Source organism: Eptatretus burgeri, chromosome 12 (genome assembly GCF_056783735.1).
Source record: "Eptatretus burgeri isolate ZD-2024b chromosome 12, Ebu_testis_v1, whole genome shotgun sequence".
NCBI classification, from domain to species: Eukaryota; Metazoa; Chordata; class Myxini; order Myxiniformes; family Myxinidae; genus Eptatretus; species Eptatretus burgeri.
In genome coordinates this window covers 1,140,678-1,155,500 of record NC_140972.1, presented here as the reverse complement: position 1 = coordinate 1,155,500, position 14,823 = coordinate 1,140,678, and the positions used below count along the sequence as shown (strand labels likewise).

The window sequence follows — 14,823 nt, the reverse complement described above, 5'->3', positions numbered from 1 at the left end:
TCCTCTTTTGGAAAGAATGAATTAAGATTTGGAAAAGAGTCCGTGGAGCTTAGATTTGATGCGAGGTAGGCTAGTGGTGTTCCCATAAACTTGTAAGAATCTAAAAACCTAATACGAGTTAAAGGTTTTGTGAATATCATTTTTGAAAATGAAATATACTTTTGACTTGTGTTTGTTATAGCAGAAATATTCCCTGGTGTTTTTGAAAGTTCATTTATAAATAGATGTGTATCATAGTTGGCGCTGTTGTGAAGAAAGACTGGAATAAAAGAAGGTAATTTATAATTAAGATTACAACAGGAATGAGCGGGACCTCTATATTTACCAGTAAGATGACAATGGTCTCTAACTTTAGACTCCTTAATTTCCCCCTCACAAATATGGCAGATATTGTTCATTCTAAATTCTAATTTTTCTTCTTTGGTTAATTTCATCGGTTCATTTGTTTCTTTCATTAATTTAGTGAGTCTTATACAATCCTTTTCTAATCGTTATACAAACTCTTGTGAAGCATTTTTTCCACGATAATGTTCAAGTTTGTTATACTTTTCTCCAACAGATGATTTGATATAATAACAGAAACCACAAGGAATATGTTTTTGATATTTATTTGTATATGGTTCTTTTGGATTAGGAGAAGCAGTATTTATCTTTTTAAGGATACATTCAAAATCAGCGTATATCACAAATGGGTGCATGATAGATTTATTATAATCTTCAAAATAAATCTTTTCACCAGGTTTAGGCATTGTAAGTACAGCTGATTTATGATTACTACAATATTTTGAATGTTGTTCTAATCGTTCTTTTGTATGAAATGAATTAAGACATCGCTTACAAGGATATATTTTGTTTGCTGTTCTGAATACCTGAGAAGAGATTAATCTTGATAAATTATTGATGTATGTGTAATGTGAATTCTTTCCAACACTAAAATATAAAAGGTCAATGTGTGTTTCTTCATTTTTATAGTTGTTTGAAATTTTAAATATTTGAACTTTGTTTGTATCCGTTAATCCATATACATTAATAGAAAGATTATTCTTTTTCTCAAATTTAGGAATATCTGTTAGTGGCATTGGGAATTTAAAATCTTTAATGTCCAAGGTATTCTCATATTTCATATATTGTTTTACTCTTTCTGAATTACATTTTGGTGGATGTAAGTGAGCAAGAACAGACCAGAGAAAACATTTATTATCATTGTTCTTAATATTAACAACTGCCTTCTTTAGTTTTATTTCTTTTGGTAATTCAATATAAGAAGAAGCTTTAAGAGGGTTTGATTTTAGAATGTGTATATCTAAAAAGATGATTTTTTTAATATTGAATCCACTTCCTACCACTGTATTATCAACATCCTCCTCTTGTCTAGATAGTTCTTCATAAACCCCACTATTCAAAAAATCTTGAAATGATGTTATAAAATGAAGATCTGTTCTCATATAAGGAGTTTGTTCTTCATCTTGTCTTTTCATATTCATTTTCACTCCCATATAAAACTTTAAAGTTTTCATTTCTTTTAATGTCTTTTTAATAAATTTTTCAACATCGGGTTTCACTATTTCAATTGATTCAGCTATTGATGATGGACCGGGTTCTCCAAATTGAAAAATCCTTATTTTTATATGCCCTTTAAATGCCTCATCAGTGTTTTTAATATAATAGTCTCCCTTTACTTTAAACTCATTTTTCTTGTGTTTTTGTGATTGAAGATGTTGATTATAACTACTCTTCAAAACATCCTTTGAACAGATATCACAATGTTTTCTTTCCAACTCAAGAGGAGATATTTGATGAAATAGATTAAATGTGTGTTTGTTGGTTCGGAGGTGTTTTCTATAATGTTTATATTCGTGATTACAAACATCGCAGTACGTTGTATTCACCATATTTATAGAATAAAACTTTGCTTAAACTAAAATTTTCTTGATGAAAATTTCGTTTAATTTATAGGTGAATCTGTGCTTAAAAACATTTTATCCTCCAACTTTTTCACTTAATAAATACAATGTTTCAAGACACAAAAGACAAGTTTCAATCAATCTCTTCATCTGTTAAAGATACTGAGAAATATGTCAAGGATGTAAAATTGAACAAAGATAAATATAACAACTATTGGATAAAAACTATTATGGTAAATAATATGAGTTCTTCAATTTCCTTCAGTGGAAGGGCTTTTAGTATACCTGGTAGAACATCAATTAAAGTATCTCTAACAAAAGTTTCTCCTCTCCTTCTAGTAATATATTCAAAACTAGAAAAAGCAATGAAACAAGAAAAAGTATCAAAGAACAAAAACCTTATGGATGAAGCTTTAGAAAGAAAAGATAAGACCATCTGTAATATACAAGGAGAAATTTGTATTTTTTTCAACAACCCTAAAGATGTAAATCTTGATGAAATAAAGGATGTTAATATATCAGGTGAAATGACATTTCGTTCAATAGTAGTTAACGATAATTTTAAAATTACCTTTAATATAAAAAATGTTGTCGTTGAATCTGATAATGAAAAAAGTATATCGATATCGATGGTAATATACAACTGAAAGTATAGATGAATTTCAGTTTAAGTAAAGTTTTACTTTATAAATATGCTAGACTTTCCTGATTCTCCATATGACAAATTTGAGAATTGTCCTGCGTGTGAAAGACAGGGATTAAACACAGAGTCAAAAGCCTATAAACAATGTATATTCTGTGATTATCTTCTAATTAATGATAATAAAAAATATAAAAAGGAAAATAATTCTTTTAGATTTACACCAAAAATGAATTACTTTACAAGATTGATTAGAGAAATGAATGTAAAGTATGAGGATGATAACACACCTTTCCTTACAAGGGAAGAAACTGAACGTATAAGAGAAATGTTCAAAGGATTGTTGTTGTATATTATTCATGGATGTAATTTTCAGGGAAATATCAACACAAGATATTGTATAAATAAAATAATGGATTATCTTGAAATTAAACCTGAACTTAGGATAAAATATAGAGTTTCTAAAAAAGCCAATAATAAATTAAATAACCTGTTTTTCAAATATATAAATGAATGATTTTTTACCTATTTGGGAAAATAAGATAAAATTTAACAACCATAAAAATCTCCCAAATTCATTAAGATGTCTCATAGTTGGTTCAAGTGGATGTGGAAAAACCTGCTTACTTTTAAAAATGCTCCTCACTCCCAACTTTTTAGATTATGATAATTTAATAATTTTCACAAAGTCGAGTTTTCAACCAGAGTATCAACTACTCTCACAAGGTTTTAATGCTGGTCTTCAAAAGAAGATATAATAGGTTTATTTAAACGTCAAAAAAACCTAAATGATTATAACATTGAAGATATAATTCAACTATTTTGTGATACACAGAGATGTAAAAAGAAATCAAATCTTATAACTTGTATTCTTAGTGATAATACGGATGATATACCGTCTCCCCAAGATTTGGATAAATCAAAAAAGAACCTCGTTATCTTTGATGATTGTGTTAATGAGAGAAACCAAACGGTAATGGACAGCTACTACACAAGAGGGAGACATTCTTCTTGTAATTGTATTTATCTTAGTCAATCGTACTTTCAACTTCCTCGTCGTTCCATCAGAAACAATGCTAATACTTTTATTTTATTCAAGTTAAATTCAATAGATATCAATAATTTTTGGAGAGATAATTGTTCTACATTATGTAGTAAAAAGAAATTTGAGGATTATATGAAGCACACGACTGAAAAAATATAAATATATTGTTGTGAAACAAGATGAGATATTAAGGGATATATTTTTTGTTTTATAAACAATTACATATATAAATGACAACTATTATTATAAATCTTGTGGGTAAATCTGCTTCTGGAAAAAACTTTCATAAATCAAGGTTCTTGTGTAGTACAAATGAGAATATTGTAAATTTACTTAAAAAACACCCCGTGATACGCATTGTATCAACAACAACTAGAGCAATAAGACCTGGAGAAGTAAAAGGTGAAGATTATCACTATATTTCAGTGGAGGAACATATGCGATTGAGGAATGAAGGACAAATATTTGAGGAGGTTTCTCTTGGTACAACAAAATATTCACATTGTAAGAGTGAGTTAAAGAAACTAAAATCTGGTGGTGTTGGGATATTAGAAACTAATCCAGAAGGAACGAGACAAATTATTAAATATCTGAGCGGAGTGAAGATTTTATCATTCGGTTTTGATGTTGATGAAGAAACTCAACACAAACGTATGAAAAGCAGAGATGCAAGGATTAGTGAAGAAGAAATTACAACTCGCATTAATGTTAATAAAGAATTTGATGAAATATTTAAAGAAAAGGATTTATTTGAACACATCTACTTGAATGATGAAGAAAAGGAAAATTTCCCTGTTGATCTTTACAATTCATTAAATGATATTTTACAATAAATAAATGGATACAAAAGAAAGAGCAAGAAGATTTAAGGAACATCAAGAGTTGGTTTCAAAAGTTGTAAAACAACAGGAAGACATAAAGAAGAAACGCAGACAGAAACTAACGGGCGAAGAAGCATTTGAAAAAAAACAAGAGAAATTTTTTAAACCACTTTTAAAAACTTCCCAAGAAAAAATGAAAGATGTTTCCACAGTTCCCACAGTAGAATATACTCCTAGAAAGCTTCAAATGTTAAAAGATTTTAGTCAAATGACAGAGGAAGAATTAGAGCATATTGGAGAATTAGAACATGATGAAGGTTTATTTCAACAACTGGAAGAGATTAATCAACCCCCTGATTATATTGTGAATGCTGTTCAAAACAATGAATATTCAGCGGATTCAAAAACCAAAGCAGGACTCATTCCAACAGAACAACCAGCAATATTTCATCTTGTTCAAGAAAAGGTATTGATATTTAATGATGAATTAAGGTTCTTAAGTTCTGCTCAACCCCCTGTTAAACTAACTCCGAGATTAATGTTTCTTCTCACAAAAGATGGAAGACAAGGTTCAACTGTGAGGGATGAATCAAAGTATATTGATAAACCATTGGATATGGAAAATAATGATGATAGAGTATATATTGATTTGCTGAACACTCTAAATTATAAGGTTATTCTTTCTGGTAAAAGTAGGAAGAATGAGAAGGAGAAACACATTATTCAGGCTTTAAGTATCCTTGGTTCAGGTATTAGTTTTCTTCCAAATGACCCATCGCAATTAGTTAATAGACTGTTATTGTTGTTCGGCAGTAAGAAGGCTGGAAATAACAATTGTTTTAATGAAGCATCAGCCATTTTAGACCAGTTGATGAACATGAAAATAATTAATAAATCTCAATATAAAGACATTTTATCTCATATTAAATAAGATGAGAAGCACAATCCTGAGTTTTAATTTCACAACAAGCGACCACACATCTTCATTCCCATACCCACTACAACTTGACACAACAAAAGAATATGAGGCATCTTTATTGTCCATGGAGACTTATAATACCTTATTTAATATAACCGAGAAAAATGACAAGTTTAGTTATAATCCGGGAAGTGGATACAAAACGATAACAGTCTCACCCGGAGCATACGAGATTTCTCAAATATCTTCCGAAATTGCTCGTCTTATGAAAGAACAGGGTGATGAACCAAAAAATATTGTTATAAACATTCAAAAACATACTTCAAAATCAACGATTAAAGTTAAAAATAACTACAAGGTTGATTTCACAATTGATAATTCATTTAGAGAGTTATTAGGTTTCTCCTCAAAAAAGATTGAAACTAATGGGACGTTTTACAGTGATAATGTCATTCAAATATCCTCAGGAATAAATTCGGTGTTAATTCACTGTGATTTGATTGATGGTGCTTATAATGATGGATTAAAAACAAATACAATATTTTCATTCAGCGCATACTCAACCCCAATTGGTTATAAATTCAATATGGAGCCTAAAAATTTGGTTTATCTACCTGTGTCAGGAAAAACCATACACAGAGTAAATTTTAGGATAACCGACCAAGATAATCGTGTGATCTCTTTTAATGGAGAAGTTATATCCATCAGAATTCACCTACGTGAAGTTTTTCAATAAATAAATACGATGGTTATTGTGAGGAAGCACGAGTTGGGAAAATATAAAATAATTACAGGGGATGGGATGTTCCTTTCCCCGTACTACAAGGGTGAAGGTATGTATCTTGGTAGAGGATACTATAAACCTAAGAGACAAAGGGGTGTTGGACATCAATTTAGAGGAGATGGGATAATTGATACTCTCATGGGTATTGGTTCAACTATTCTTAAACATAAAGACCTAATTGGTTCAACTGCTTCTGCTGTGGGAAATGTAGCAGGTGCTGTAAAGAGTATAAAAGATGCTCAGAAAGAATCTCATAAATTACAAGCAATAAAAAGAAATTAAGAAAGGTAAAACTCAGTTGTCCCCCAAGAACGACAGAAAATAATTCAAATACTTGGATCAGGGTTTCAAAAGTTTTAACATCTTTTTTCCTAAATAAATACAAGTATGGAAGCAATTGATAGTATCTATGATTTGGATGATACTATTATTATCTCAAACTCCACTAAAAAAGAAGATTACTTCAAGGTAAATGCAATAACTGGAACAGACTGGAATACAAATGGTACAAAAAGTTTTGAAATAAATAATCAACAAACCTATTTGAATCTCTCCGAAAGTTTCTTGTTGTGTAAATTTAAATTCACTAAGGCTGGGAATAACACAAACGCTACACTTGTAAATGATTTCTTCTGGAAAATGTTTGATAGTGTGCGATTGTATATTGGAACACAAGAAGTTGAAGCGGTTGATTATGTCTCTGCTGTATCTGAAATGATGAAATTTACACTCTATACATTCAGTGATAGAATGGGAAAGGGGTCTGTCGAAGGTTTTATTCCTGATATGTCAACGGGAACAAACACAGACCCTGGATATATTCAAAGGAAAGGAATGTATAATGATGATACAAAAGCAGAAAATAGTTTTACTGTGGCAGTTCCTCTTAAAGGTATATTTGGATTTTGTGATTATGATAAAGTTCTGTATGGTCTTAAAATTAGATTTCAACTACAAAGGAATGATAATGAAAATAGATTGCTTTTTGGTGTTGGTAATGCTTTTGGTGATCAGAATAAATTTGTAATTGAGGAGATGAGTTGGTATATCAGTGAATATACTCCTAATCTTAAAACAGAAGAGATGTTGAATCGAAGACTTAACTCAAAAAACCACTCAGTGTATCATACCTCAAAAGAAGATGTCAACACGTTAAACTCAATCAAACTACTTACACGTGGAATTTGGGTGTTCTGGAAGGAAAGCCACGATATCTGTGGATGATTTTTAAAAAGCCAGATGGTGATACTGCGACTGATAAGAATAATGCATTGAGTGATAATGCTAAGGTGAAACAACTTCGCGTTTCTCTAGATGGAACATTTTATCCACGAGATAGATTGGAAATTAATTGGGAAAAAAATGATTTTGCTGAAGCATACAAGTCTTACCAAAAGGTGTGTGAAAGTAATGGAAATAAAGAACCTATTTTGGATATGACAGCATTTAAAAGTTTGTATACAATCTATACGTTTGACCTGAGCGCTCAAAAAGAAACTATAAAGTCTAATCGAGTGGATACTTCCCTATACATTGAAAGAGGAGAGAGTGAAGAAGTTGATACATATTGTTTGCTTTTGGAAGAAACAGAATTGCAGATTAATACAGATAATGGTGTGATGATTAGTCTCACATAATTTTTTTGTTAAATAAATGAGTGGCAAAGTACCAACTGGGGTATATGTTCATCAAATCAATCTTCATAAACTATCATCTTGTGTTCAAAATCAAAAGCCTTGTACGATTAACGTTAATACAATTCAGAGAAAAGGAGCAGTAAGAATTGATGTTTTGCTCACAAGAGAACAGGTTAAAATCTTGAATGACACTGGCTCACTTAAAATTAAAATGATAAAACCAATGTTGAAAAAATATTCAATAAGAGAGACGAGTGGAGGATTTCTCCCATTTCTAATTCCTTTATTTGCTGGTTTAAGTGCGGTTGGAGCATTGACGGGTGGTATTTCAACAGCGGTCAAAACTGCCAACGAAAGGAAGGCTCAACTCCAGGCTCAAAAAGAATTGGAAAGACATAACAAAGAGTTGGAGAAACAAATTAGTGGAAGTGGTGTAATTGTAGATTTTGCTGAAAAACTTGAAGGTCTGCCTGATAAAGCGAGATTGTTAGTTGGAGATATGCTTTCTTCTATAGCACAAGCAGGTGTAAAATTAATGAAAAGAGGTAATGGATTATATCTTTCTAATAAATAAATGAGCATTGATGAGTGGTTGAAAGAATTTGGAAAGAATACAACATCAAATTTACAACTTGCTAAATATTGTAAGAAATTAAAAATTCATAATGTGGTTATTTGTATGAGAGATGAATTAACAAATGTGTCGAAACATACAAAGAATATTATTATGAACTTAGAAGATAATGATGGGAACGGTTCTCATTGGGTTTGTATTTTTAATAGTCAAGACAAATATTATTTTGATAGTTTTGGTCTTCCACCACCTGTTGAAGTCATAAAATTCTTACAGAATGGTGTTTATCAAACATTTCAAGTCCAAGAATTAAATTCCAAGTGTTGTGGTCAATTATGTCTAGATGTGTTATTTCAACTCAACAAAAATAAAAATTTTTATGATATTATTTTTAATCTAATATAAATGACTTATGTTGGTAAAGATGGTTCTATCTTTGGTGTATCTCAAGAACTGGATATTGATTTATCAAATTATTACACAAAGGCACAGGCTGAACGACATAAATATAATATAAACAAAAATATTAACATGAAAAATGCTTATAAATTAAAAAATTATCCAAGCCCGACTGACGCGAATGACTTGGTGAGATTAAGCGATTTATCACAATATATATACTTAAATAAAACGGCTGTGTATTCTAAAGATACAGAAGTGTTGATATTATCTCCAGGTCATACAGAATTCACAGTTCGAATTAAAATAAATTTTTATAAAGAAGGGCGTATCGTTTGTATGAGAATAGAACAATGGGGGTATGATATGAATGATTTAGGGTATAATTGGTCATTTAAAATTAACCTCGAAGACCTGGAACAATTAAATCAGTCTCGTAAGGAAGAATATTATCCACTTGGTATCGAGAATGAGTTTTGTGGAGCCACGATTAGTAAACAACAAATAAAAGAATTTAATAAGGGTAAATATAATAATGGTTTTGCCCTTGTTTATCTCATGAAAACAGAAAAAACAGGATTATATATAATAAGTAAGGAAATACAAAATGATTTAACTATGGGAAGATGGGGAGGTGTTTCGTGCCATAATATTATTCTAACATATATTTCTAATACATAAATGACAGCAAGAAGGCTTCAAGAAAATTATCATTTCTGTGTCCAAGCATACCTTCAAGAAAAGGGTATTCGGTATTTTAATAAATATGTTCTACAACATAAGAATGAGGTATTTTCAATAAAAGATTGGCATTATGCTGATGTTGATAAACCGACAACTTTAGATTTAATTAGAATGTTAAATAATGAAAAAATTATAAGGTTAAGAAAAGGTAAGGCTCTTTTAGAAATTCAAAAGAAATTTTATTGGTTTCCTGTTGTAAAAAAATTATTTTGGATACAGGAATAACAAGAAATCCTGATGAATATATGTATAATATTCTATGGGGTGTAAACGATTCAAGTATAGTAAGGGATGAGGAAGGAGTTGAAGAAGAGAGGGAAGAGGAGGAAAAGGAGGAGGAGGAGAGAGAGAAGGAGGAAAGAGAGAAGAGAGAGAGGGAGGAAAGAGAGAGAATGAATAAATATCAAAATATGGAAAACAGTGAAATTCAAAAAGAATAGAGGTATTAAAGAAATTAACTTATCTCACCAGGGAGGAATACAAAGAATTAAGAAGTCTATTTGCAATACTTTCAACAAAACTATTAGCATCGTCAAGCTATTCATTTTAATTCAAGTTTTTTCTTAAATAAATGGAGGAGAGAGTGAAGGCATTTCTAAGGATTCTTTATGTTTTAAAAATTAAGATTCAAATGTGCATGTTGGAAACTAAAAAGGTTTTTGCACTCTGCAGGAATTTTTCTCATAAATAAATGAGTTATTGTCTCAAATGTAAAAAGAAAACTAATACTAAAAATATTTCATATATTAAAAGTAAAAATAACAGGGTTATACAAAAAGGTATATGTTCGGTGTGTGGTTCAAAAAAAAATCAATTTATCTCCAAACACAAACTCGGAGGAGATATACAAAAGTTTTTATCAGGAAGTAAATTTACAACTACTGGAATACCAGGGAATTACATCTTCCAGGGTATTCTTTCTGTGGTCCAGGCACAAACTTGGATAAAAGATTAGATGAGGCAGACAATCCTAAATCCTGGAGTAAACCAATCAATAGAGTTGATGAAGTGTGCATGAGACACGATATTGATTATGGGAATACCACAACGTTGGAAGAAAAGCATGAAGCCGATAGAGAAATGTTATATAATTTGTCTCTGATACAAAATCCAACCTTGAGAGAAAAAGTTGATAGGTTCATCGTGAAGAAGATGATTAGTGCTAAATTGAAACTTGGACTTGGAAATTCAAAAAACTTATAGGCTCTAATGATGCCATTAAGACTGAAGAGCAATTAGCTGATGAATTACATAAACCAATATTCACAAAGTTTCAGAGAAGGAAAGTTTATTCCAAGGAAGTTGATTATATCTGGTCTGCTGATTTGATTGAACTCAATAATGATAAGGGGTACAAGTATGCTTTAACCGTTATTGATTTGAGGAGTAGATATGCGTGGGTTGTCCCTTTAAAAACAAAACAGGTAATACTCTTATGTTAGCTTTTCAACAGATATTTAATAAAAGTAAGAGAAAACCTAAGAAATTGTGGACTGATGAGGGTAGAGAGTTTTATAACAAGACATTTATGAATTTTCTAAAAAATAACAGTATTACATTATACAGTACCTTTAATGAAGGGAAGGCAGTTGTTGTTGAACGTTTTAATCGTACCTTAAAAGAGAGACTATATAAAAAATTCACACAACTCGGTTCACAACAATGGTTATCTTTTATTCAGGATATTGTGGATAAGTATAATGACACGATTCACACGTCAACGAATATGAAGCCATCAGAAACATTTACAAAATTAAAATATGAAAAAGAGATTAATGTCAGAAAACCTAAGTTCAAAGTTGGTGATATCGTAAGAATATATAGGTGGAAATCTCATTTTGAAAAGGGTTTTACTGAACGATGGACGAAAGAACTTTTTAAAATTGTTGATGTAATAGATACAGTTCCTTGGACTTATAAAATATATGATTTGGAAGGGGAAGAGATTTTAGGTTCATTTTATTCACAGGAATTACAAAAGACAAAACTAAGCAGATAATACACCTTTGTGGACACTCGAGGCCAAATCCGAGGTGTATAACAGTATATAATGTGTGTCAAGGGGTGGACGTTCTTACATCTGTGAACCCCAAACACAGAATCCTCAACTGAATAGTCAAGGCTTAACTTTTGTTTGTGTGTGTGTGTGTGTGTGTGCAATGGGAGCAATAGGTTGGCGCTTCACTCCCTCCTACTATACACCGTTGTGGACACTCGAGGGCCAAGTCCGAGGTGTATAACAGTATATAATGTGTGTCAAGGGGGACGTTCTTAGATCTGTGAACCCCAAACACAGAATCCTCAACTGAATAGTCAAGGCTTAACTTTTGTTTGTTGATGTGTATGTGTGTGTCCCAACCCTCACATTCAAAATCTCAACCCCAACCCTCACATTCAAAATCTCAACCCCAACTCAATCCTCGCCCAACACAATGTCTTTTTCAAAATGAGATTTCCACCTATATATATATATATATTTTTACGTTTTTTTTCTTCTTCCAATTCTGTCTTTTAAGGCTTTCAGGTTTGATGACGTAAAAAGGGGGAGTAAGCCTGCACTTTCTTCCCAGAACTTTCTTGATCTTGCTCCCATCAAGCACCATCCGACAAAGAACTACATCGATAGGTTTAGATCCCAAAGAGTGATAGCAACTCCAAAAGTCTCCAAAATATAAATAAATAAAATAATAATAATAATAAATAAATAAATAAATAAAAGCCCCCAAAAAAGTTTCAAGTGTCCAACATAAACCCAACTTTCCAAGTCTTCAAGGTATAACCACATTCCCGTTGAGTTTCCAAGATATGTATCACATTGTGAGTTATCAATCCAGAACCCACATTTCAAGTATTCAAAGTAAAACCAACTTACAAAGTCTCTTAAGGATAACTCATTTACTGATTTTTCAAAATTTGTGAGTCTCCAAGGTAGGACCCATATTTAGAACCATCTTGGCAGAACCCTTTTCCTGAGTCTCCAAGGTAGTTATTTAAACCATCAAGGCAGAACTCATTTACTGATTTTTTCAAAATTTGTGAGTCTCCAAGGTAGGCCCCATATTTAGAACCATCTTGGCAGAACCCTTTTCCTGAGTCTCCAAGGTAGTTATTTAAACCATCAAGGCAGAACTCATTTCTTGATTTTTTCAAAATTTGTGAGTCTCCAAGGTAAAACTTGTATTCTGGCTCATCAAGGTATAACTTGTTCAGTGGGTATTGTCTTGATAACTCACAATGAGTACTATTGCTGTAAAACTCTTTTTCAGGATTTTGCTGGTCTCCAAGGTATAACTCTTTGGTTGGGTCATCAAGGACGAACTCGTTCTGTGGGTCTTGGTCGCTCATAAGGTCTTCAACCAAGCCAACAATTTCGCCCCAAGTTGTAGCAAAAGCAGTATTTTCATTTCGTATTTCAGACACAATTTCCTGTGAGAGAAAATAATAATGTATTAATTAAGTTATTTAATTATTAAATGAGTATGCTTCAATCAAAGTTTGAAAATAGGAAAATAAAAAATCTTACCTCAATAGATAAGAGGTTTGAATCCAGTTCATCAACTTGAAGGTTTAGTTCCATAGAAGACAGAGAGTTCCAAGGAACACCAAAGTCATCCCACTCAAGGTCTTCAACCAAGCCAACAATTTCCCCCAAAGTTGTAGCAAAAGCAGTATTTTCATTTCGTATTTCAGACACAATTTCCTGTGAGAGAAAATAATAATGTATTAATTAAGTTATTTAATTATTAAATGAGTATGCTTCAATCAAAGTTTGAAAATAGGAAAATAAAAAATCTTACCTCAATAGATAAGAGGTTTGAATCCAGTTCATCAACTTGAAGGTTTAGTTCCATAGAAGACAGAGAGTTCGAGACAAGCACACAAAACACCATTGCCAGCAAAAACAAATGTTTAAAATGGAGCCTGGGTTTGAAGCTTTTATAGAGAAAGACTGGTGGGTGTGGTTTCCTTTGGAAATTCCCTGGGCAAGCCTAGGCAAGCCTTCATTGGGAAATTTTTCAAAACCATAACATCCTGTAATTTTCTAATGATTTCTTTGTGAGTCAGAGATGAACTGGAAATGATGTAAGAGTGGGCGGGGCTTAGCAAAAGTAGGCGGAGCTTAGGAAAAGTGGGCGTGGCTTAGGAAAAATACCTTATGAAAAGTGGGCGGAGCTTAGCAAAAGTGGGCGGGGCTTAGGAAAAGTGGGCGTGGCTTAGAAAAATACCTCATGAAAAGTGGGCGGAGCTTAACAAAAGTGGGCGGGGCTTAGGAAAAGTGGGCGTGGCTTAGAAAAAATACCTTATGAAAAGTGGGCGGAGCTTAGCAAAAGTGGGCGGGGCTTAGGAAAAGTGGGCGTGGCTTAGAAAAATACCTTATGAAAAGTGGGCGGAGCTTAGCAAAAGTGGGCGGGGCTTAGCAAAAGTGGGCGGGGCTTAAAGAAAAGTGGGCGGGGCTTATTGAATACCTTGTGGAAAGTGGGCGGGGCTTAACAAAAGTGGGCGGGGCTTAAAGAAAAGTGGGCGGGGCTTAACAAAAAATAACCTGTGGCTCAGGAGGTGGTCAAACAAGAGCATTAAGAGAAGTTTATCATTTCGTAATGGCACAAATGGGGTATCTTAAAAAATATAAAGATTCAAATGTTTTGTTTGTCAATATTTTAGATGGGGATTATTGTGCAAAGAAAATTAAACTATTGAAGGAATTTGAGAATGAACAAATCTTTATAGGTTCAATGAGTGAGCTGTTCAACCCCCAGGTGTTCAATTCAATGAGGTTCAACCTCCAAGTTAAAAGGGGAGACAAATAAATATACCTTGGGATAAAAAGGGGATTTATTTTTAGGGAAAAAAAATATAAATCGCTGAAAATCCCCCATTCATTTACATGGGGAAAAGTGAGCCAGAATCAGTATTCTTACCCTACTGCCGTCTGTAAAGTAAAACTGTGTAAGTGTTGCCGTGTGCTCGCGTAGTCGGTAGTATATCTGCATTGTGTCTCTTTTGTTGCATTTGCTTTTTGTGCAGAATTGTTGTGTTACTTTTGCATTTGCTTTTGGTGCATAATTATTGTAATTGTATATGTGTGCTTTCCGTTTGCCGCGGAATAAATGTGCTTTATGTTGAACTGTTTTTCCCGTTTTCGCTTCGTCTTTTCTTTTATTGAATCTCCATCTTACTTCACGTAAAGGGTTGGTCGTGGGCTAAATACGCCCGATAATTAATCGGAACCATCGAGGTTGACGATAACACCGCTCCCGATAGTACGGAACGGGTCGCTTAAAGTGGCCCGTGTCCGAAGTCGACCTGCGGCGAGGTGCGATCGCCCGGTCTACCTTCCGTGTGGGTACTTAGGTAG

At 32.6% G+C, this 14,823-nt stretch overlaps 1 long non-coding RNA gene across 2 annotated transcripts; it reads right to left on the bottom strand.

Moving 5' to 3' along the window:
- Positions 1–11,125: 11,125 nt before the first annotated feature.
- LOC147014962 (uncharacterized) lies at positions 11,126–14,370 on the bottom strand. 2 transcript variants are annotated; one of them, XR_015050169.1, is made up of 4 exons: positions 13,768–14,370; positions 13,265–13,586; positions 12,991–13,167; positions 11,126–12,893 (listed from the first exon to the last, which is right to left on the bottom strand). It is a non-coding gene; the product is annotated as an uncharacterized LOC147014962 (long non-coding RNA). The 2 variants fall into 2 exon arrangements; XR_015050168.1 differs by having other exon boundaries at positions 13,265–14,370.
- Between the last annotated feature and the right edge of the window lie 453 nt (positions 14,371–14,823).